Source organism: Ammospiza nelsoni, chromosome Z, assembly GCF_027579445.1.
Source record: "Ammospiza nelsoni isolate bAmmNel1 chromosome Z, bAmmNel1.pri, whole genome shotgun sequence".
NCBI lineage: Eukaryota > Metazoa > Chordata > Aves > Passeriformes > Passerellidae > Ammospiza > Ammospiza nelsoni.
Genome location: NC_080669.1, coordinates 5,062,446 through 5,088,030, shown reverse-complemented (window position 1 = coordinate 5,088,030; position 25,585 = coordinate 5,062,446).

Sequence of the window (25,585 nt, the reverse complement as noted above, 5' to 3'; positions counted from 1 at the left end):
GCTGCGAGCATCCTCGGGATGCTCCTTTGTCCCAGGTGGCTCCAGCGCTGGCTGCCTTTGTCTGGTCCTGTGTGGTTAAACATTACTTTGCAGCTGTTTCCCACACACTTCTTTTATTTTTTTTTAAATTATTTTTTTTCTTTTAATCTGTCATTTCTCTACATTGGGGGGAAAAAAGAAACCACAGCAATTTGTTAGATTCCCCTTGTTTTGTTTTGGGTTTGGCTCTTTTCCTTTTTCTTTTTTTTTTTTTTATTTTGCTGGACTGGCACGCACGCACACGTACAAAAATAAAAATAAAAGGTTAGTAGATATTAAATTGCCCAAATTACAAGAAGTCTGGAACCAAACCCTGGAATCAGAACAATTCCAGGCTCCGTGGGAGCTGAGGCTGGACCCGAGTCCAAATCCACACGCTGTGGTTTGCTCTCGGTTACAAGGTGGTCCAAGCCAGAAGTCTCATTCAGGGCAGAGTGGAGCAGGAGCTGAATTGGGATCTGGGTCTGAATTTTGCAGTTCAGGCCCCTTGACAACTGGCAGTGACAAAATGCACTTGCGAAAGAGCAAATGATGTGGGTGAAATATATTGCCAACAAAAAACCAATACAAAGCTGCAGGAGGAAAAATACAATTCCAGCCTAATTGTCGGGGCTGATCTGGAGTTTGTGAACTGGCAGGAGTGATTTTACTCATGTGCCTCAGATATTTCAAACACCCTGGACCTTCCTCTCCTCTTGCAGTCTTTAAATCTCTGTGACTCTGCCTATTTCAGTGGCTTTTTCCAATTTACACAACTTTAAGTGGCGAGACAATAGGTCTTCTGACATTACTAGTGTCTGATCCATGCCTAGTAAAACAGATTTAGTAAAAAAAAAAAATAGAATAAATTGGTTTACATACAGAGTTATATACATAAAAATATACCTCACAGTCCAAGTAAACATGGAAAGGCTGCCAAGTCTGCCTGTATAAAGCTCAATATTTTCAGCATTTAATAAAAAAAAGAAGTATTCACACTCCTTATTAGAAAGGGAGGGAAAGGTTAGATTATTTAGCATTTTCAGAACAACCAATGATATAGAAGTATCTGTTCCAAAACAAAAACATTAACATCTGTGATCCATTTAGAAGAAATGTAATTGATTTTTACTTTAATTGCCATTCCAGATCAGAACAATAAGCTTTTTTTTTACCCCTACTATATATAAAAAGTTTAGTTTTGCTGACTTTTTAAAAAAAGTATAAAACCAAAACATTTAAAACAATGTCTACTATTCAATTTATGGGCAGATAATATAATTTGTAAAAAGTGGGCATTAGAAATAAATTTTAAAAATTCATTGCAAATAACAGGTTTTGCTGCTTCTCTATTCGCAACTGACTTGTGAGCTGATCAATGTTTCTGGGAACATATCTCACCCTCAAGTTTGCCAGTAAGCCTGGTGAGAAAAAAATTTCTAAGACTTTTTTCTCTCTGTTGTAAGTCTTTACAAACTTGGTCTGTTCAGGATATTCTGTGGGGTTTTTTTTATTCCACAATTTGAATCTGGATCCTTCCTAAGCTGTGTCTTAAAAGTTCACTCAGTCAGCTACTTCAGCAATGGGATGCAATTTCCAAAGCCTCTGTGCTGTGAAGTTCTGACAATTTTGCCAGCTAAACCCCTTTGTATGTGCCTTTTCACAGCATTTCATGACACGCTTGCAATGGCAGATGCTCTGATTTAATTATTAGCTCATAATCCAGATAGTTCTATTTTCTTACTTGGTAATTTTCAAGACTGATTGTCTGAGGCATCTCGGCATTTTCCATAAATTAATTCCTTGCAATATCGAGTATTTTTCTAGCAATTTGCTTTTGAAGGTGTTTAGACACTTGCCTGTACTTCTGATGGATTTCCAGATTTCACATCCATATGCTAAGGTAGAAATAACACCCAAAGTTTAAAAAAAAAAAAATTTCTAAACCTGAAATCATAGGCTATTCATGATCAGATTTTGAATTAGCAGCAAGCTGCAGCTTTGCCCGTGGTAATTCATGATACTGCTTTGCTTTTGGACCTCCTTGCTGGCCTCCTCACTGCTGCCAAACACAGGAAACCAATTAATTGCCCTCTTAAACATAGACATACCTGGGAGTGGCCAAGGTTCCAATTAGATAAGTGGTTTTTCCTGCCTGGTTGTTTAACCCATAAGTTTTTGTGTTCCCTTGTTTTCAGGTTCACTAAGTTGTCACTTTGGACTGCTTCTTTGTTAGCTTGCTAGCATGAAGCTGAACAAAGTCATGCTGATATTTCATCTGTTAATGCCTTAATGCTTTTTTTTTTTTTTTTTTTTAATTCTGGTGAAACCCCTTGAATTTAATGTTTCAATCTGTAATCTGAAAGATGACAACCAACGAGTGACTAATAGGACAAACTTCCTGCCTACTTCAAACACCCACAAAAATTAAGAAAAGCCAGGGTGTGTTAATTTTTTTCATGAGATTTTGTGTTAAGAGAAAACTTTCCTGCATTCAGGTGTTTGCAGGGATGACAAGGGGCACAGTTAACACTGATGAAATGATACAAAGGACTCAGTCATGGGAAGGTGTTGCTGTTTAGTTTCTGCCCATCCCATTGGGGACAGTATGAACTTGGAGCAGCAACCAGAATTTCCCTGTGCCTCTGGTGTGCAAGGTGTTGGAAACTTTGGGCCCTGTGGGTACCTGACACCTCCTGCTCCTCTGCCCACGTATTCTTTGTGCATCCTCTGCTGTTCATCAGACAACACTGCAAACAAAACACCCAATCAAATAAAATTTTTTTTTTAAAGCATAAAATAATTACAGAAAGGAGGGAGCGTTTGCCAGTGAGCAGCTGGAGTATTTGAGCAGCCAGACGTGTCTGCTGCTGAATTTCTGTGGAAGGAATGGGCTCTCAGGCCACGGCAGCTGCACCTGGGATGTGGAGCAAGGTGGGTGTTGTGATAATTAGCTGAGCACCCCAGTCTGGCAGGAATGGGCAGATCCATTGCAGGGTAATTTAGCAGAGCCTTGCTGGAGTCAGTGGAGATGCAGCAAATTACAGCAGTCAGAGGTCTGGAGTTACACCCCTTGCTAAGGCACAATTTTTCTGTCTCTAGGTGTTATTCATGCAGAGTCAATGTGACCAAAATGCCAGCTTTTGGTGCAATTTGGGCAGTAAGTTCTAATGCTGCTTTTTAGCATTACTTATGCCTGAAGGCTTTGTTCAGAATGTGATGCCCCTCAATGAATTACAGCTGTGTTGAGGTATCTGCAGTCTCTGTGTGCCTGAGGAAATCATCTTTCTGCATTCTAACACCACAACTTGTTTTCCAGGCAGAAAGTGATTCTTCGCACAAGCATAATGTTTTTATTCCTTGTTTAAATAACAAAGCAAATAATCGTATCTTCTTACAATGAAAGAATTTTAGCTCACTTAATTCTAGATATCTAAATCTGAGCTAATCATCTGGGTTGCTTTTTATAGGCGGTGGAAAGGAATAAATCTTTCTAGGGCACAAGCCACTGACCTACTTGAGATGTCTATCTGAGGATGAGATGTTCTGTGGGTTAAAAATGCCTCCTATTTAGGGAGGCCACATTACTGCCTCTGGTAGTGATGTCTTCAGCTTTATTTTTCCAACCTGGAGATGATTTTCCTCCTCAGAATCTCTGAGGAACAGGCTCACACTCACCTCCTCCTCCTCAGCCCTTCTGACTGTATGGATCCACAGCTGCTACAGCTTGATGCAGTTGTGAATCTGCAGCAGACACATGGATCCACAGTGGTGTGATCAGCACAGGCACAGAGAGATTTCGTGAGCCTGGACACAGCTCTGGGCACTGCTGACACAGCCATTCCTTCCCTTCCCATTGTCTGTGACACTAGCTGTCCACTCACAACTTCTGACCCTGCAGGTCAGGTTTGTATCTCAGAATACCTCTGTGTGACTGCCCTTGATTAACACTGGAATGTCTTAAGAGTGAGAAGAAATATTTTATTTTATTTTATTTTATTTTATTTTATTTTATTTTATTTTATTTTATTTTATTTTATTTTATTTTATATTTCATTTCACTACATTATTATATTTTATTACATTTTATTTTTTCATTTCATTTCACTTCATTCTTTTATTTTATTTTATTTTTTAATTTAATTTCATTATTTTATTTTATTTTATTTTATTTTATTTTATTTTATTTTATTTTATTTTTTATTTCATTTCACTTCATTTTATTTTATTTTATTTTTTTATTTCATTTCACTTCATTCTTTTATTTTATTTCATTTCATTTTATTGTATTTTACTTTTTGATTTCATGTCACTTCATTATTTTATTTTCATTATTTTATTTTATTTTATTTTATTTTATTTTATTTTATTTTATTTTATTTCATTTAATTTCATTTCATTTTATTTCATTTTATTTCATTTCACTTCCTTATTATTTTATTTTATTTTATTTTTTCATTACATTTCACTTCATTATTTTATTTTATTTTATTTTATTTTATTTTATTTTATTTTATTTTATTTTATTTTATTTTATTTTTTATTTCATTTCACTACATTATTATATTTTATTACATTTTATTTTTTCATTTAATTTCACTTCATTATTTTATTTTATTTTTTAATTTAATTTCATTATTTTATTTTATTTTATTTTTTATTTCATTTAATTTCACTTCATTTTATTTTATTTTATTTTTTATTTCATTTCACTTCATTCTTTTATTTTATTTCATTTCATTTTATTGTATTTTACTTTTTGATTTCATGTCACTTCATTATTTTATTTTATTTTATTTTATTTTATTTTATTTTATTTTATTTTATTTTATTTTATTTTATTTTATTTTATTTTATTTTATTTTATTTTATTTTATTTTATTTTATTTTATTTTATTTTATATTTTTTTGGAGTCCAGAGTCTGAGTTTTGCCTTTGTGGTGCAGAAGGCTGATAACAGCAGCCTCTCAGTTTCTGTTGCTACGCTTCAGGGACATCCAGATGGCATGTTAACTTCTGCAGCTTCTGAAGGATCTGAGGGAAAGCTTCCGTGTTTGTCCAAATTAAATAACAAAACAAAACACAACAAAAACTTGTGAAAAGTCCTTTGCTCTCCTGACGTGGGATAAAAGCATGGCACTTCAAAAAGGACACTGAGATGTCTTTTGTGTATGCAACAAGCCCAAGGGAGAGTGCTGTGCCATTTTATTAAAGTTAGTCACTCTTATGAGTCTGATTCAAGAGTTCCATCTTTCCTTGCTGAAGCCTGATGGGCTGATTAGTACCTTTTATTTCAAGCACAGAATGCAGGAGATTATTTTGAACATTTTAGATCTTCATCGAGGTCTTTGGTGAGCATAAAGGTGAGCAGCTCACACAGGAGGTGCAAAGAACACAGTTACATTTTTCAATATCCCATTTGTTGCATTCTTTGAGGAAGTAGGGATGTGATTTCTTCCTGTAGCTGTGCAAAATTTTTTGTCATTTGTCAGGCTCTGCCACCTGGACCTCTCTCCTGGACACTAAAGTTTGTGTCCTCTCCACTGACCACTTAAGTTCCTTTAAGGAACTTGGTACTGCTTCAGTTTTGTGAAATTCTGCACCTTCATTTGATTCTCGTGATCATCAGATTTTGCAGGGCCTGCAGATGCCTTGTAAACCACTTTTGTGCTGGGGACCCAGCCAGGTCCAACAGCAAAGCAGACAAGTGACCTGGAAATTACTTCAGCCAGGAATACATGAATGATGCTTCTACAGTTGTTGTTTCCTTCCTTCTTTTTCATGCTGGCACTCAGAAAATAAGAGCTCAGTGTCCACTTATCTAGTCTGATTCACAAATAATGTATTTCTACGTTGCTTCCCATCTCCTTTAAACCTAACTTCCTTGCCAATCTGCCTTTTTTTTTCTCTAGCTGATGTCTGAAAACGTTTTCAAAGTTGCTGTTTGGGCATCAGTTTATGAACTGTCTGTACAGGAAGATCCCTCTCCTCCCTCCGAGGTCACCATTCCTGCAATCATCTTTGGCTGGTTCCAGTGCTTTGTTTTCCACGGGTCATCAGTAACACTTGTCAGGCTGTTTGGTGGGTCCGACTGACTTTATCTGCCTTATCAGTAAGCACTGCATTCTTCTGGTTCTCAATCTTCCTGAGTGAGGCTTAAGCATCCTTGTAGAGCTCAAAACCTCAGAGGCTGCAGACGTGCCAATACCTGGGCTGGGATTGTTCAGCTGTTGTCGCATCTCCTGCAGGAACTCTGGAGCTCATCAGGGTGAAAAGCAGCAAGTGGCAGCCCAAGGTCTGAGGGTAAATGCCTCTCACTGTCCTGTGAGTGCCTCTACTTGCTGATCTACCAGGGTTTTCCCAAAGATTTTTTTTTTCCCCCAAAGAACATTTTCTTTCTGGGGTCAGTGTTGGCATTACATTCTACAAATTTCATCAGCATCCTGTAAATAAGGACAGAAACAGTAAATGTGGAAACAGAACTCATAAGTGTCTTCTGATTTTCATTTCAGTGGCCATGGGTCATAAATTATCTGTCTAGCTAGGTTATCAGATATAAAGCATCTTCTACAGACATGCACCGAAAAAAAAAAGAAAAAATCCAGTTTAAAATTTTTCACTCCAGCTTAATCCTTTAGTTATTTCTTCCTGTGGCTACGGTTTTGGTTCAGAGAAATACGAGGCCACTGTGGGGCACTCAGCGATGAAACTGCTCCATTTTGACTGCAGCAGGTGCAGGTGTGAGCCTGCTACCTGAATTGTTATTTGACTGCAGAAGCTGTTGTGTCTTGTTGCCTGCAGAACAGCCCAGGGCTGCCTCTGCATCTTTGGCTGTCCTCAGGGGCACTGGTTCTGCCTTCTGTTCTGCTCCTCTCTCGGCTGTGCCACAAGTTTGCATCCGCTGCGCCACAGAACATAAGGAGCGGCAGAACGCACCAAAGGCAAACACAATCCCTTGCCACAGCTTTTGACAGCTACCAGGTTCCTGAGGAAAGAGGTTTTGCACAGGTTTTTTACCTGTTCGTCTGGCTTCCAGCAAATCCTGAGGTTCCTAAATTTACCTGTTTAAGGGTAGGTAGGTGCTTAATACCGCACTGCAGGCACTCTGCCAAAAAAAACCCCAAAAACCTAGGCAAAAATGTTTCTTTATTTCAGACAGAATTCATGGCTCGTGGAGCATCTTCCTCAAAGTTTTCATCTTGTGCAGGGATATTAAACCAGAAGTTTCCTCCAGACATAAAATTTATATTCAGACTCAGGTATGCATTTGATATCTAAAGCACAGTTTGCAATTAATTTATGGCACATTGCTGGTGGAAACAAACGAAAAAAAGCTGCAGCGGTAGGCATCCTTCAATTTGGAAAAATCAAAGCAAAATTTTAGTTGTTATCTTCACCAACTTAGTGTTTTCCTGTGAGGTTGTAATTACCTTATTGCCTCCAAGCTTCTGCAAAGGTTGTGATGGTGTTCACAGGGGTCCCAGGATGAGGGAAAAGATGAGAATCTTGACTCCATACTTCAGAAGGCTGATTTATTATTTTATTATATATATATATATTATATTAAAACTATATTAAAAGAATAGAAGGATTTCATCCAGAGGCTTGAAAGAAAAGGAATGGAATGATGATAAAATCTTGTGACTGACCAGAGAGTTTGAGCCAGCTGACTGTGATTGGCCATTAATTAGAAACATCCAACAGATGCACCTGTTACATTCCACAGCAGCAGATAACCATTGTTTACATTTTGTTCCTGAGGCCTCTCAGCTTCTCAGGAGGAAAAAATCCCAAGGAAAGGATTTTTCATAAAATACATCCATGACAAAAGGTTATTCTGCTTTTTTGTGCATACGGCTGGACTGGCCTCACTAGATTTAATTCCACGTGACTGGATCTGTTCATGGAAGGTTAGATGGCAAATCCTACTGGGTCAGTATAAACCAGATTTGATAAAACCATCAGTGTGAAGGTATCTCTTGGTTGGCTGTAGCAGAGATGACCAGAGTGCTCTTCCCTCTGAAGAGATGTGTGGCAAGCCCAAGAAGACCCAATTATTTTTAATTGTGTTTCATCACTAGAAAACTACTTAACTGATCCAACTCAAGCATCTTTTGCATTGCTCTCTTCCTACTCATGGGTCTGAAACATTCACTCCTGTTTTTAATGAACATAGGGAAGGATATTGATTAAAGCGTAAAAACATCTAAAGAGCTCAATGCCCTCAGCTCAATCAAATATAAACATTTGTTGAGTCTAATTTCAAAATGCAGCTCTGCCTTGTTTCCTTCTGAATTTTCAGGTTCTTTTCTCCTAAATTGTGACTGGCTAAGCACGTGGCTACCCCAAGTTTTTCATCTGGTTCAGTTTGCTGTGTGGAAGCTGAGATTTTCAAAAACCACCAAACAGCTTCTTGTTCCCTATCAGGTCTGTTTAAAACACCTCAAATTTGATGACAAAGTCCCTGAATCTCTTCCCTGCCAATTCTTGGCTCCTGTCTTTGCCCCTTTCCTTAGCAAACTTTGGCTTCTGAAGAAATAGTCCATGGAAGCTTTGTCCCTCTTCTCCTTAGTGGTGTTATAAAACTATTTATTTTAGTCATTAAAAGTGACTCTCCTTGTAGGTGCTGACCTAAATCCCCGTTTGTCTCTGTTTACAAGGGATACCTTTTGTAAACATGATTCTTCTGAGGTGGGTGTAGAGGCCCACCAACTCTGGGCACATGAACTGTGACTCAGAGCTTCTCCAAAATTAAACCATGGACCTAAAGCTGCCTGCCCTCACCTGATCTCTCATCTGCTGCTCTGAACCTGTGGTGGTAACCTGCAGTCACTCTCAGCTCCACCTGCAGATGCCTTCTCACCTCATGAACCAAAGAAAAGAAAGGAAAGAAGCTTTGACATTTTCCTTTTTTTTTTTTTCCCCCAGATAAAATACAGTTTACATATTTTATGAGATTAATGTCCCTTGTTTCTGATTACAAGGATCTGATCGGCATATTAATAAGTTAAAAATAAAAAAAACCCTCAAACTATGCAACAGCTGCTATTTTGCTGCTGAATATATTCAGGGTATGTAATTTTTTTATGAGATATTTATTGTAATAGGGAGAGGGATTTGTCTGAGAGTGTGTCTATGCATGTGGATGTGAAGCATTAATGAACCAGTTATGTTTCTTCTACATAACACATGAGGGCAGGCAAAGGAGGATGTCCAAAGCATCCTGGAAAAAAAAGGTACAAAAAGCCCAGAGTTTTGAATGTGAGCTGCAGGTTGTGATAATATTCTGAACAGCTGCTCAGAGGTCCTGATCCTGGAGTAGAAGGGAGTAGAAAATACTGGATTTCCCTTTGAAGGGCGTAGAAAATACTGGATTTCCTTTCGAAAGGTGTAGAAAATACTGGATTTCCATTTGAAGGGTGCAGAAAATACTGGATTTCCCTTTGAAGGGAGTAGAAAATACTGGATTTCCCTTTGAAGGATGTAGAAAATACTGGATTTCCCTTTGAAGTGTGTAGAAAATACTGGATTTCCCTTTGAAAGTTGTAGAAAATACTCAACTTCTCTTCGAAAGGTGTAGAAAATACTGGATTACCCTTTGAACGGTGTAGATATTATTGGATTTCCTGTTGAAGGGTGTAGAAAATACTGTGTTTCTCTTTGAAGGGTTTAGAAAATACTGGATTTGCCTTTTAAAGGTGAAGAAAATACTGGATTTCCCTTTGAAGGCTGTAGAAAATACTGGATTTGCCTTTGAAAGGCATAGAAAATACTGGATTTCCCTTTGAAGGCTGTAGAAAATACTGGATTTGCCTTTGCAAGGCATAGAAAATACTGGATTTCCCTTTGAAAGGTGTAGAAAATACTGGATTTCCCTTTGGAGGGTGTAGAAAATACTGGATTTCTATTTGAAGGGTTTAGAAAATACTGGATTTCCCTTTGAAGGGTGTAGATATTACTGGATTTCCTTTTGAAAGGTGTAGAAAATACTGGATTTCCCTTTGAAAGGTGTAGAAAATACTGGATTTCCCTTTGAAGGGAGTAGATAACATTGGATTTGCCTTTGAAGGGTGCAGAAAATACTGGATTTCCCTTTGAAGCCCACGGGACCCTGAAGCATGCAGCATCTCCCAGGCTCGTTGAACACCATCAGATTCACCTGTAGGAGGTGGCAGCCGTGCTGCAGGCTCAGTGCGGTGGTCAGTCCGTCCCTGTGCCCTTTGGCAGCCACTTTTTCAGGCTGAATGGGTGGTGGGTGGTGCCTCCTCCATTCTCTTTTTCCCCCCTGAAAAGAGTCAAGGAGAGCGAGAGCGAGCTGGAGAGTGGAAGACATGTGAATTGAATTCCTACATAGTCAAAACAGAAGTCTATTTCATCATGACTGAAACTTAATTCACTGTGTTGCTGTAGAAACCCTGGCAAACGCGTTAACCTGAATGCCCAACCATTGCATTCTCACAACAGATTTTTTTTTTTTTAAACACTTGTTTACTTAAGAACATGTTTCCGTTGTGTTACCATGTACTTTTTGTATTTCTGCACAAAAAAAAAAAAAAAAAAAAGGTATTATTTCTTCCCAGGCAGGTTGTGCAAATAGCTCAGCTTGCTGCTTACTGCAACTGCTTCACTTCCTAAGGAGCAAATTTGCAAATTCCCTGGATGTGCTGTGTGATATAATTGGATATAATCACCCATTCCTGCACGGCCAGGGCAGGCACTCCCTTCTCCAGCATTCAGAGCAGTGAGGGACCTGCAGGAATCCTCCTTGCTGGGGTTTTCCACCTTCCTTTGAGAGGGACAGTGAGTTGTGGAGGCTGGGGAGAAGCCAGGGAGTTCTGAGCTGTTTTGTTTTGGCAAGATGCTCGTACCTCCACTTGTCTTTCTCCTCTCACCATCCATCCCCACCCGGGAGTGTTGATGCTGGTTTGGTGCCCAGAATACATGATCCCTCCACAGGCTGTGAAGAGACAATCTGGAACAAGACTTTGTGTCAGCTGTTGCTTGGAGGAATGAAAAACAAGAGTTGGATCTCGAATCCCGTGTTGTTCCTCACACAAATGGATTGTGACCCGGGTTGTGCTTAGCAGGGTGTAAATTAGAGCGGGGTTAATCGCTGGTGATAAACAAAACCGAGCACAGTCTTGGGAGGCTGCACCTTCCTTTCACTCCTCAGACTGCTCGCAACCCTGGCAGGCGCTCGCCCATTGTTTTGTGCTGCCTGGTGGGTTGGATTTGTGTCCCTGGCATCCAGCTCGTCCAGCTCCCGAATTCCTGTAGAGATCCAGGGTGAGGGAATGGCCCTGGGCAGCACAGAGGTGCTGACACCACTCAAACCCTCAGCATCTCCCTGCCTCCCCATGTCACTGCCCTGGACAGGGCACGATCAAATAATTTAACCTGAGACTCTCTGGATGGCAGCAGGTGATGGAGTTAGACAAGTCTGGGGAATTACTGGGCCATTTAACTCCTTCTAGTGCTTGCCTGAAGAATTGTCACTGAAATTCGAGATTTACAATGTTGGCTAGACTGGAGTTCCTTAATATTTTTCCCTCCCATCATTGCATGTGTGTCATGGAAGGATGAGCAGTGTCTGCGGCCCCAAACGTGAAGGACATGCCATTTTTCTGTATGATTTTTTTAATTACTTTTGTGTCAGGGCTCCGGTGAGGGGGCTTTACAGGATCCAAGCTCCAAACAGTGCAGTCATGATCCTGTGTCAGTCACGCTTCAAACCCATTGTCAGAGGTCTTATGTAGGGCTGAGGACCCTAATCCCAATGGTCATTTCCTAATTGTTGTGCTTTGCCCGTGTGCTTGTCAACTGTGCTCCGTTAGTTTGCTGTTTTCCGTCGCCTTTCACCTCAGACGTGGTGAAAAACAAGCCAGTAATTTTGATAACCCAAGCTCTAATTGTGAAGCATGTGATTGGGTTTCTGTAATAACCTCGATGTCAGGGCTGCTGGAAGAGTGCCAGAAGGTCTGTTCCTCTGCTGGGTCAGTCAAGAATCTCTTTGTTGTTGCTTTTTTCCCCCCCTCCCCTACATTTTCTGGTCACCGGTTCAATAAATAAGGGGGAAAGGCAGCATTAGGAGGAGGAAGATTTGTCTGAAAGACGCAAATTCCCACCCAAGTCTTGGGATTGTGTCCAGTGATTTGAGCAGCAGCAGGTTATGTAAGACAACCTTTATGCCTCACTTAGCCAAAGCCCATGTTGATCTGTAAGGTAGCAAAACCATGTCAGGAATTTTCTTGATAAGCTAAAGAGGAGGGAAACTCTTCTCCTTTTAAAGAAAAAAATAATTTAATTTTACAACAAAATTTTCAGATGCAGGTCTGAATGTGCTTTTTCTGCTGCTGCAACCAAATTTTTCCTCTTTTTTCAGCTCTAGTGGATATCTCTGAATGAAAGCTGAAGTGAAGTTCATGTATGATGGATGTTGAAACCAACGAGACTGGGGAAAAAAATTGGAAGTGGCAGAAAAATAAATAGTTTTGTAATGTATTATGCTCCTGTCTTCCACAGAAAAGTTTGAATAAATACATGATATTGTATAATCAAGAAATACTGCTGTCCTCTGCAGTCCTGATGGTACATTGCTAAATATGTAACACAGACAGAGGAAATGCTGTACAGTTTCACAATGTTATCTCTGCTGATCATCTGCTCCCTGAAGACCTCATCAAAGGGGCCATGGAACTTACTGGGGATTTCTTCTTTCAGATAATTCTAGTCCATATCTGCAGCTTCTCTGCTTTTGTGTCCCCCCTCATGCCTCCAGAAATCTGAGATGGGCACCGGGAAGAACTTCTGCCTGTGCTTTGCTTTTTTTGGAATCTGTGGAGTATCCTTGGAAATGAGACGCCGAGCACTGGATCCAGCTGTGTTTTCCTTGCTGTTGGCTGGGACAGGGCCCCCACTTTCCACACAAACACACACAAATGTGCACTTGGATGCGTCTGTCAGTAAAACTGCCCTGCTGGCTGGAGCAGTCGGTGACAGGTTCCCACTTCCTGCAGCGTTTCCAGATCCTCTCCCAAATCTGCCAAAGCCTTGCCCAGGAACGCACCCAGATGCTCTTTGTAGGGGGAGCTCACTCTTCTTCACTAGTGTACAAATCCTTTTTGAAAACAGAAGCTTGTTTGCCAGGTTCTGCAAATAAATGGCCATGATTTCTTTTTTTTTTTTTTTTTTTTTTTTTGGTGTGGGGAGAGATTATTATGACCACTTTAAAGAAAAGACCAATGCCTCCACTTCATAGTTTATATATGTTATAAAGACAGAAGTGAGACACCACACAGTGGGAAGAAAATTGCCTGGGGAAAATACATGGATGCGTCCTACAGATGATGAACAGCATCCCTTTATGGCAAGGAAAATATGTGAACTCTTTTTGATCATGACTCAAGTCACTTGTATTTAACTAACAAAATGCAGAGCCTCAAAAAAACCCCAAAAAACACATAGAAGAAAGAATAGCCTTACCACTTAAGTGTAGGGCTGAGAAACTCTGGTGTGTACTTCAGGCTCTGTGAATGGTGATTAATTTCTTCATGCCTCAGTTGCCCGACTGTAACGTGAGAATTTGTGTTTCTTCTATTTATTTGTCTGAGAACACCTAAGGAAGGAACTAATATGATTTCTAACCCCTGGGTGTGTTCAGTTTTTCTGGCACCACAGGGATCTGTCCTCAGCTGGGGCACTCAGGTGTCCTTAATACAAATGCTAATGCCACATTAGCATGGAGATATGAAATATATTAATCTTTAAGAAAAAAAATTTCCCCACATGTACTAGATCTCAAATGCATTCTTTATTTTGTATTCCAGTTTGTACATTATGCCATTTTTTATTTCTGTAACCATGCAAGTTTAGTGAAAAAACAAACCCTCATCTTAACACAAAATCCTTGTAAGAAAGGGTATTTGTGTTAAAAACTTACATATTGTGATGAATTAGGCTTTCATCACACAGAATGTCCCCACACAGGTTTCTGAATGTGCCACACTGATGGGAGGCAGGAGTGGTCCAGGATCACCCTGAGTGTGTGGAAATGGCAGGGTTTCTCATCAGGGTTATTTTTGCCACCCATGGGACCACATTTGCTGTTCCCAGTGGTGGGCAGAGCTCTTTGTTCCTCGTGGTTTCTGGGTGGCTTTGAGTTCCAGCTGAAACCTGCACAGGCAGTGGCACTCTGTGCCTCAGAACTGAAAACAGCAGCTGTGAGAGCTTCGAGCTGCCAGGCAAAACAATTGCCAGCAGACTACAAAGGGCTCCTTTTGCTCTGGGTGATTCCTCAAGCCTGGAATTCCTGCCTCCCCAAGTCCTGCTGACCAACGTCCTCGTGCCACAAGGGTGCCAGAGTCCCCCACATTCTTCTTGCTTTCCCTTAAATTTTCCTTTTCATTCTGCTTTGGCTGTGGAGATCAAGCCTTGAGATAGTGAATGACCAAGGCCACACATTTCTGGGAACTTGGAGCCAGATTACCCACGTCCTTGAAGCATTCCTGAACTTTTATTAAAGGCTTTCCCTTCTGATCCAGCCTGTCCTCTCTCACACTGTCAGGCTTGAGTGCAGAGGAGGATTCACATGACTCAGTTTCATGTTATCCTGCGTGGTTATCCAAGCATCAACCCCCAAATGAATAAAGAGGAACAAAAAAACCCCAAATTTGTGCAGCCCATGGAGGAGCCCAGGAGGAACAGGGGGTGCCTGAGAAGGGCTGTGACCCTGTGGAGAGAGGAGATCTTCCTGGAGCAAGGTCCTGGCAGGGATCTGTGACCCTGTGGAGAGAGAAGCCCATGGGGGATCAAGGTCCTGGCAGGGATCTGTGACCCTGTAAAGAGAGGAGCTCACTCTGGAGCAAGGTCCTGGCAGTTCATGAAGAATTGTCTCTCATGGGAAGGATCCCTTGGTGCAGCAGGGGAACAACTCCTCTACTTGAGCAGGAGAAATAAAAACAAGTGGTGAACTGACCCAGCCTCCATTCCCAGTATTTTTGGGCCTCCTGGGGGAGGAGGTTGAGTTGGATAGGAGGAAGGGGTGGGGGAAAGCTGTTTTTCAGAGTTTATTTTACTTCTCATTACCCTGCTCAGATTTTTCTAGCAGCAAACTCCATTAACATCTCTAATTCAGTCTGTTTTCCCCATAACAGTATTTGGTGAGTGATCTGTCCCAGCCCTTATCTCAACTAATGGACTTTTCATTGAGTTTTCTCTCCTCTGTCCAGCCACAGGGGAGTGAGAGTGGCCACCAAAAACTGGCCATGCAAACCCAAAATTTGGGTAATGAACTCAATTCTCAGACGTGTTGTGGCACCTTCAAGCAATGCTTGTGGGTCCCAAAGGGCTGGAGGCAGCACAACTTGTGGTCACCCAACCAAGTCAGTGAAACATCCTTCAAGTCTGATCTGGCAGTTCCTGGAGCTCTTTTCCTCCCACCAAGCAGATTAGGATCATGTGAAATTTTTATGGTCAATGGCACTTAACAGTGAGTTCAGGCATGGCAATTGTTGCCCAAATTGTAATCAGGGAGCCCCATGAAAAATTCAGTGGTGAGAAGTGGTGGTGGATGTTTGCTTTCTGCCTTGTCTTGTCCCAAACAACCCCACAACATCTGGTGGGACTGTTGATGGCCCTGCCCCAAAGGCGAGTCTAACCCAGGACTACATTAACCCTGGCAAGATAAGCCTGGTGTCTGCCACCTCTGCAGAGTTGTAATCATTTATGCATGAGCATTTTAGCTCAGGACTACATTAAGTGTTTTAAATGGTCTCCAGGTGTTGCAAAATCACTCTTTAAAAGAAACCCTAAAAACATCTACAGGTTTTAAGAAGGCCATGAAAAAGCAGAAGAGAGAGAATCAGACACTGGGCCTCTTATCAGCTGCAAGATGTTTAGACATTTCTTGCATCTGAATGGCAAAGCAACATCATTCCCAAAATATCTGGAACCTGCAGAAATGCCCTGGGTGGGGTGGCAGGTCCCTCTGTCTCACTGCCTTATCCATTTGCTGCTTCCATCTCTCTCAGAGATCATGCTGAATCATGATAATCAGCACTTTTTTGTTTGCATAGTAAATAAAATAAAAACAACCCAATAATGGAAAACCTTGAGCTAAGGGTGTTGTTTTTGGGACTGTGCTCATTTTCCACCAAACGCACAAGTCGTGCATTAGAAACTATTCCCTCTGGCAACTCATAAAACAGAAACTTCTCCATTCTTTCCACCCCAGGAAACATTCTGTCAGCAATTCACTTGCAGTGCTCATCTATGAATATGGAGATGGGAGTGATTTTTTTGTGTCTCATTCCTAATATATTAACACAAGGTGCTCTGGGTATCTGCAATACACTACAAACTGTGTGAATAATTACAGCTTTAACAGCAGTAAGCCCAATCAGGAAAACACAGAAGGCTGGAATGGAATTTTCAAACCACAACAGGGCCTGTGTGGTTATGAATTTACTCTTCTTCTGCTCTACCCCTGTCAGAAAACCTGTTAGCTTTAAGGCCATGGCCTTGCGTATTTCAGTATTTCTGCATCTTCTCCAAGCAGGTGGTGCTCCAGGCTCCGGTAAGGATGCAGAGATCTCCAGGAACACATCAGCTGGGCTGCTGGAAATGCATCAGGACACATCAGCCAGGAGTGGAAACAAGTTCTGCACCTGCAGCAGCTGCAGGAACCCCAAATTTCCCCGCTGAAATGCGTGACCACTGCGTGCGAGGATTCATGGCACGGTTCCACCTGTCAGTGAAGCCAGCTAAAATTAATGTTTCACTGCAGCTTCCATGTGGGAACAGTGTGAGCACCGCTGGTGTTCCACCTGTTGGTGACTTCTTCAGTTGCAGTAACCTGACTGTGACTTTTTTGTCAATATCCAAGTGTCAGGCAGGAGAAGAAGAGTTCTGAGACAGCAGAATTCAAGGTGGAATAGCAAAATTCAAGATGAATCAGCAGAATTCAAGGTGAATCAGCAGAATTCAAGGTGACACAGCAGAATTCAAGGTGAATCAGCAGAATTTGGAGCATGTGCAGCTTGGACAAGGGTTTGTGCTCTCCAGGGTTATTTCAAGAAGACATTTCAGAAGGAATGATGTATTGGCCTTGTGGACTTCCACAGAGTGGAAGAACATTGCTGGGAGAGGACTTCAAATTCATAAACTGGGTTTCAAAAATCACACCATAACATTAAAAATTAACTTATCTTTTTTCTTATTAATAATGGAAGAACATTATTTTCATTTGATTTCTTATTTCTCAAGTTTGTCAGAGTACCTTCTGGTATTATCTATTTGTTTATTTGCTTATTTGTCATGACCAAACTCTAGAAAGATTTTTTTAAATTAAAAATGAAAACTGTTTAATTCCTTCTTGAGCTAGGGCTTCAAGAAAACATCAAATTCCATGAGATTCATGATAAGAAGGATGGCTTTGGCAAAATATTTAAACTGGAGGTGGGGTTTGATTTTGTTTTGTTTGTTTGTTTGGGGCTTCTTTTGTTTTGGTTTTTGTAGGATATTTTGTTTGTTTGGGGTTTTCTGTGGATTTGTGTTAGTTTTCTGAGTGGTTTGTTTGTTTGTTGTTTGGGGTTTCATTTTGGTTTTGGTTTGGTTTTTTTTAGTTGTGTAGGTTTTGTTTTGCTTTGTTTTTTTTGTTTTTTTTTTTTTTTCATTTGATTTGGTTTGGTTTGTCTTTTTGTGTTGAGCCAAATAATTTTGCTTTATTTCCAGGTCTTATTGACTTCCATGGAAATTATATTGGCTGAGTGTTTGGTACCTGGGCTGTTGTCCTTCTGGTGGAAGGATGTGTTACTTTCAGTATCCTTCAGTTGGATCAGGCTGCTCAGAGGAGGAGGGGAAGAAATCAATGAGCAGAAATGATTAGGAAAAAAGCATGTAATCCCAGGAAAAGGTGGCTTTATCCACCTGCATTCTTAACCATCATCCATCACTTCTGGTTACTGCTCAGTTCCTCCTGTTGGAATCCAAAATGCAAGGAACTCAAAACTTTAGGCTTGTAAGCCAAAGCTTGGAATTAAGCAAAAAATTGATCTGAGACCTTGGAAAAAGCTTCCAAACTTAAGTGCTGGAAGTGACAATGTGAATTTATAGCTTAAAGCAGAGACATGTTAAACTAAGTAAAGGGAAGTTTAGAGTTTGAGGGTTTAAGATATAAAAACAAAATAACTACAAAGGTAAACAAAGAGTTTAGAATGCAGTACTGTAGGTTTGTGTGTCATTACATGATTGGCTAAGGAATCTTACACTGTAACATAAGCCCATAAGATGAAATATTTAAGGATTAGATCAAAAACATAAATATCCTTGTTGGCAGTGTTTTATTAATCAATAACTCCTTAATCAAGAACTTGTAACTTGTCTTGTGATCTTCTAAACCATACTATAACCATGTAAACTGAACTCACCCTTCCTACCTATATAAAAAATAAGAAAATAAACCACACCATCAAAACCAACTCCAACATCCCATCTCCGACTTGTTCAAAACTCCTTCATTCAAAAATCCCCATAACCTCAAATTACAGTTTTGATTTGACCTTTTTCTGCATCTGCTGGGTACAGAACATGCAGATAAACCTTTGAGTGCCTCCACATGTTTCGAGTGTGACAAAATACATGTTTGCACCAGACACTTGTGGAGAGAGCCCCTTCAACTAAAGCCACATAAAACACTGCCTCCTCCACCATTTCTGCGCAGGGTGTGCAGGTCTGCTCAGCTGGGTGCCAACAAGGCCCTGGGGAAGCTGTGGGAGTGGAATTGGAAGTGTTGGGCTGGTTTTGCCTTTCCCTCCTTGCTCAAGGCTCAGCTCTGGCTCCCTGACACTGAACCTCGTGTCCTGCAGCTGCACCCATTCCTGCTGCTCACAGCACGTGGAGGAGCCACAGGAGAGCTGGGGCTTGGAGATCCCAAGCATTTTCCACACTGAATTCAGTCCTCTAGGACTGGTGCCACTCCAGAGAATTCATTTGCGTCCATACGATAATCATCAATAACTAGCAGGTTTGCAGTCCAGTTCATCCCATTTATCCAAGGTAAAATGGCAAAGGATCTCACTTGTGATTGATTGATTGATTGATTGATCGATTGATTGATTAATTCCTGTGCAGGAATTTCCTTCCACGTTCCTTTTCTTGGTAAGAAATCATGTTTTAATGGTCTCGCTTGGAAGGGCTCCCAAAAAGTGGAAAGTGACCAGTTCCAAGTTATTTGCTGAGGATAAAATGGAAAGAGTGAATGAATGCTGTGCTGTTCTAACACCATGGTCAGGTTTGCCTATGATGATTTTGCCTCTTAATTTTCAAGCAAATGAAATAGAGAGCCAATTAGAACATGGTCCTGGCTGTAGACATGGTGGAAATCCAAGCAAGTCTTTCCATATTTCCTGGTTATGTTTTCTATCTCTTCTGCATTTTTACTTCTCAGAAGCCTCTACTGTCTATCATGGTGCAGATTTTGTCTGCAGCTCGTGTGAATAACTGCTCTAATAATACCTTGTGCAAGCATTTGCCATGACAAAAGTACCCTAAAGTTATTTTTAAACTTCACCGTATGAAAAGACATCTAACTGCAAGCACTTGTGCTGCTGCAGTTCATATTCAGAAATATGTGCACAGTTAATTGCTGGTATTAAATTGCACCTTGCAATTTGGCTGGAACTGCACTTAATACGTTCTTTGAAATGGATATGCATGTGTGTGTGCACACCATGTGTTTTTCTTGAGCATGAATGGCCAGGACCACTGTCGTGGTGCATTAAACAGCAAAAATAAAGAGCCAAAACAACCCAGACAGATGTAGGTTTGGCCAGAACCTGTGACTCAGAGCAACCCTGGGCTGCAGAACAATTGTGAGGTGTGTAAGAGATGCTGAGCAGGGGTGGAAGCTGGAGGTGAGCCACAGCAGGAGGAGCCAGGCAGGTGTGGGATCAGGGACAGAGGAGATCCTTGCCTGTCCTCTTTGCTGTGAGGGCTTTGTAGTGGTTTAAATGCAAATCTGAACATTCTGCAAGCTGTAATAGAAAACCAAAGAGTCACAGAGCTAATATGATTGCTCAACTACCTTAGCAACCACATGAATTTTATTGAAACACCCTCCTGCTTCCTCCACCACAGCCTGTCTCAGGGTTTTTTTGGGGGGGAAGTATTTGCTCCAAGTTTTCCTTAAACTGTAAGGAGATAGTTCTGCATTCCTGCTCAGTCTGGGGCCTCTTGGCTGAGCCTGCAGATGATGTGATATGGTGGCTCGCATGACACTGATATATATCCAGTATGAGTGGAGGGGGGACACCACTACCCCCTTGCATGGGCCACAAAGCAGCCAGTGACTTCACGTGGTTGTTGCCATGATTTATCACTTATTATTACTTTCTTGTGGCCATTACATGTCTGCTTTGCCAGGTTCTGCATGAACTTCATCATTCCAACAAAGTCCTTATTCATCTTCATCCTCACGTAGTAATTAGTCTTTTTAAAAGAGCATTCTTAGTGTTTACTTGTTTTACTGTCATTTTTTATTTACTTGTTAATTTTTTATACTAATGCCATTTCTGGGTTTTTTGGGTCACCTCAGCTTCTTATTACCCTACACAAGAAAGTCTTGCCTGCACTGTGTTTTGCCAGGGCCTTTCTACCATTGTGCATTAGGATATTCCCCATGAAGCTGACTCCCCGAGCAGCAGAGATTGATTTCTCCTCTGAGTAGCCATATTCTCCACAGAAGTATCCTTTCCAGTTATGTTTTGAAAGTCATCAGACATGCTGTTATAAATGATCACTGAAGATTACTGGAGAAGCTGCAAAATAATAGTGAACCAAGTAGCATCTGTAATTTCCACCACTGGTTTGCAATCATTACTCAAAATGAATCCCGTCTCAGTTGTAGGGCTAAACTTTTATTTTTTTCCCCTTTCCTCTTCACTGCTGCATAAGACAGTTGAAATAGATACTGTCTCATGAATTTTTATGCAAAAAGCTGAGCTGCAATCCTCTGTACCAACAGCTAGCATTCTTTGTGAAGATCAAGACGAGCTTAGAAAATGCTGGAGAGAAGTCGGAATTTCCAGTTACTGTGAGGCTCTGTTACAGCTCAAGTGGCTCTGAGATGTGTATCTTCGATGCTCTTTCTTCTGAATTTGCCCCAGTATAAATCCAACACCTCCTGCACAGCGTATTTATCTCCATTCCTGTTTGTTAGCAGAGGTTTTAGTGTTTTATGGACATGGTCACCTCCATAGCTCCTGTTTTCCTGTGAGCCACCGGTGTCATAAACACCCTCAGTGCAAAAGGACAGACATGAATCAATTTTAATGCAAAATGAGCTGTGATACCTGTGTTTCTCTGTATCTTCTGGACAAGGTTTTGTCCCCACAACAATGCCTGAGGCCTTGCTCTGGTAACATGCACAGGCAGGTGCACAACTGTGCAAGCCCAGTGGCTATTTGGGTATGCAAGCTTAAATCCTTAACACAAGGACATGATAAACATCTCATCTGGCTTGGAGGTGTCCCAGTGTTTCTGGTAAAACTTCCTCTTTTGTTTTTGTGTGTTTTTTTTGCCCACCTTGTGATCTGGGGTTGCTGCAGAGTTTTTGAGAGAAAACCCAACCTCACCTGGCTGTCGAGAAGGGTGGCAAAGCTCCAAAGTCCTTTCCTGTGCTGCCACATTGAAAATTTGCTGCTGCCAGTCAAAGGCAAAACCAGGGAAGAGTGTCAGTGTAGGAGGCTGTCTTTTGATTTTGTATTTCACCCACAGGAAAGGCTTTCTTTGCACTTCCTTCGTCTTTCCTTAACTGGAATTTCTGTGGTGCCTGTTCTCCTCCAAGGCTTTGTGCATTCCATGTAAACCTTAAAGCCCATTGGGGACAGAATGAGACTGCACCAAACTGCACTCATGGCATCTGAAGCTATCTAAAACTCATGTTGTGCCAATAACTTTATTTTAAAACATTAGAGGAACTCATTACTACCTGAATTAGCAACCTCACCTCTTGAAGTGGGACAGAAGCTCCACCTTCCTTTGAAACAGACAGAGCAGCCAGTGTTGGAGCCAAAAGGGAGAGATGGATTTGCTGAAATTGGATTTTAGCCCTGACTTTGGTGAAGAAGGAAAAGAAAAAAGCATAGGAATGGAAGCAATCTTCAGAGCTTATCAGATACTGCATGTACAAAACCATTTTGTTCTAATACTCTTCTCTCCACAGCAACATTTACATCTTCTTCACCTGTTATTTATTTGTTGATGAGAGGGTCTCACAGTGATTAGCAGAGAAAAACTCAGAACTGTTGAGCTCCATCTCCTTTCTTTCAAGAGCTAAATGCTCTTCCTTCAGTGTGCTATGTGTTCTTATGGCTGGGTTTATTTTCACATACATGAAAATGTATGTACTTTGGAGTGGTTTTTAAGCCCTCCAACTCTTTGACTCCTGTGAGTTAGGTGCTCTAATACACTTGAAAGTATGTCTGGGTGTTAAGTTTTTACCCTTAGACTTCTACATTCTTTTCAGAGCTCTGATTTTCAATGTTGGTTATTTAATTTCCTTATTTAGCCCAGAGCTTTGATATAAAAACCCTTACCTCTTTCACAAAGATTCAGAAAGTATTGTATTAAAAATAAAAATTAAAAAAATTCCTTTTTTATTATCAGGTTGAATTTTAGTCACTATTAACCCTTTCACATGGATCAAATTTAATGGTACCTCCCTCACAGCTTGGCCTCAGCAGTATCAGAAGACTCTGTTCCTATCAGCCACTCCTGCTCAATAGTTTCTGCCAGTGTGCAAGTTTTGTCAAGCTAAAAAGATTGCAACATTTCCTACAAAAAACTGAAACAAGAATTTCTGTCTGCTTCTGACAAATCACACATGGTACCAAAGCAAAATTATTTGTACCATCTCTTCTCAAAAATTATTTTCTTCTATTCCTTTTTTTTTATTTTTTTATGTTCCATGAAACTTTTTTTTTTTGTGAATTCTGAACCACAGATTCTTTAAATGGGTTTGCAATGAGATGGCTCTTTTATATGAATTTGAGAACATCACTGTCAATTCAGATCAATAATTCCTGAACCAACTGAGTTTTTTAATACAACTTACTGAAGAAGAAGAGAGTACTATGGATTTGATTGCTTCCTCCAGCTTTTGAAATGTAAAGAACAAACATGGTATTTGAATAAATTTATTTTTTTTCTCTCTCTTTCTCTCCAGGTTAGCCTTGTGCAGTGTGTATTTAGTCATTCTGGCTGATTCATAGCCAGCAGTTTGTGTCTTGAAGAGCAAGCACAGGGTGTTCCTTGCGAGACACAATGATCAGTTCTGCAAACACTGCTAAAATGATATCTCTCCGTATTATGGCAGCTCCTGCCAAACACCTCCGTAAGTCAGGGGTTGTATCAGCATTTCCATTATAAATATAACATTTACATTACTACCACCTCCCTTGATTTATCTCATGCTCCTGTGCTATAAAACAGAATCACATTTGCTTTGTTCACTGCAGCTGTACGGGGCTGTAGATGGGGCTGGGGGCTCGGGGGATTTTCCTTCAAGTGCTCCCAAATCTCTGTCCCATGCTATAAAGCCTAGCGTTGCCTTTTCAGCAAATATTGCTGCTTTTTTATTCCTTGCTTCAAGACATTATTCTGTTTATATGCCGTGTACCTGGGCTAAGGTGCATTTACAATTTACTGGTGCACGTACTGCGGGTGCTTTAAATCCTTCTGTTCATCGTCTGCGTGGTCAGCCAGGGGGAACAGATGTCTTTGTGCACCAAACACCTCCTTCTGAATTCTCCATGTCCCTGGTTTTGCCACTGAGTCCCAAAACAGGGGATGTGGACAAGTGACAGAAAAGGGAACTGAGTCTAGGAATGCAACTTTATTAAATCCATGCGTGATAAGCACCCGCTGTATTCATGGTCCATTTATATATATCATTACAGATGGTTAATAAATCATTAATACATGATGTTACAGACCCAAATAACAAGCTATCATAAATGGTATCGTTATTCTACGAGCAAGTGGAGTTGGGAATTGCATTTGGAAGCACACAGTTGGGCTCACTAGCCTTCTGTGACAACTGACTTTCCAGTTCTTTCCTATTTAAAGCCATTAAAATGTCTTATTGATCACTGCTAAGCTATTTAGAAATGGGTGCTCTAATATTTGATGCATCCCTTTGTGGGATTTACTGAAATTTTTCTCTGGTCTCTTTTTTTTTTTACTTTTTGTTCCATGTGATTTTGTACCTCCAACATTTCTTCTGGAGAACAGCATCTGTGAATTGTTTGTTTGCAAGTAGTGAAAATGTTGTTGTTTATTCTTTTCTCTTTTTTTGGTTACAAATGGTTTGGGAAAAAAACCTCTCTACTTTTGACCATAATTTTTTTAAAAAATGCATTTGCTTGGAAAACCTGTACTTGATGCCCTCACCCCAGGCAATGTGCAGGGCAGGGAGGGCAGGGGCAGAGTGGGCAGGTGGAATCAGCTCAACCCTCCTTCCTCAATGCAGAACAGGGCATGGAGGTAACCCCAATTTGCAGGAATGTGGGTGCCACCTGCACCCTGGATTAAAAGAATAGCTCTGCTGACTTCAAGCTATGAATCCAGTACCTTATAACTAATTAGTTAGACTAAGAGAAAGAAGAAGTGAAGAAAAAAAAAAACAACCCAACATTGAAGTCTATTATTACAAAAATTACCCAGGAAGGTCCCATCATTTTTTCACCTGTTAAGGCACCAGCAACTTTCTTCCCACCTCACGAATTATATTTACAGTTTCCTTGTGGTTTTTGCCCTGAAGTCAATTTTCACTCCAGCAACTTTTCTTCTGTACTGCGCCTTGGCTCCTTAGGTCATTAACCTCAAGCAAGGAACTTTGTCAAATACTTTGAAACACGAAGTCCACTCTATTTCCCTTGTCTGTCCTGGTGGCAATACAGCACTTTCAAAGAATTCCAGCAATTTTCTGAGGCGTGACCTGCCTCTCCTGAAACATGCTGGTATCTTTGCAATCTTTCAGCAAGCTGTGCCGTACCAAATGTTCTTCCATTTGATCTTCTTAAATATTTACTCAACTGTTTCCAGTGACTCTCATTCACTTAACTGGTCTCCAGTAACTTGACAAACTCGGCCAGCTTGATGGATTGCTTGTTTGTTTTCCATATAAAAAACTCAAAGTAAACAGGAAAATATATTTTATTCTCGCAGCTTATAGTCTCTCCTGATGTAAAAAATTGCTAATCATTAAGTGGCTTTGGGGAAATATGTTTGGTTGTGGGGCAGAAAGAACTGGATCTCTTCAAGTACTATCTGAGAGCTAACTTGTTAAATAGCCACTGCCCATGTTTACTGTTATGTGCAATGAAAATACCATTTTACTCACAAATGCTGCAGAGTTGGTGTTACCTGTGGAAATGTGGTGATCAATAGGAAATGATAACGTGATTGCTTCCTTAGCAGTGAAATGCTTCAAGGAACGGAAGCTCAGGACGAAGTGGGATGGCTTCTGTCAAATTTAAAATAGGAAGAGGCTCTATAATGTTAATCCACT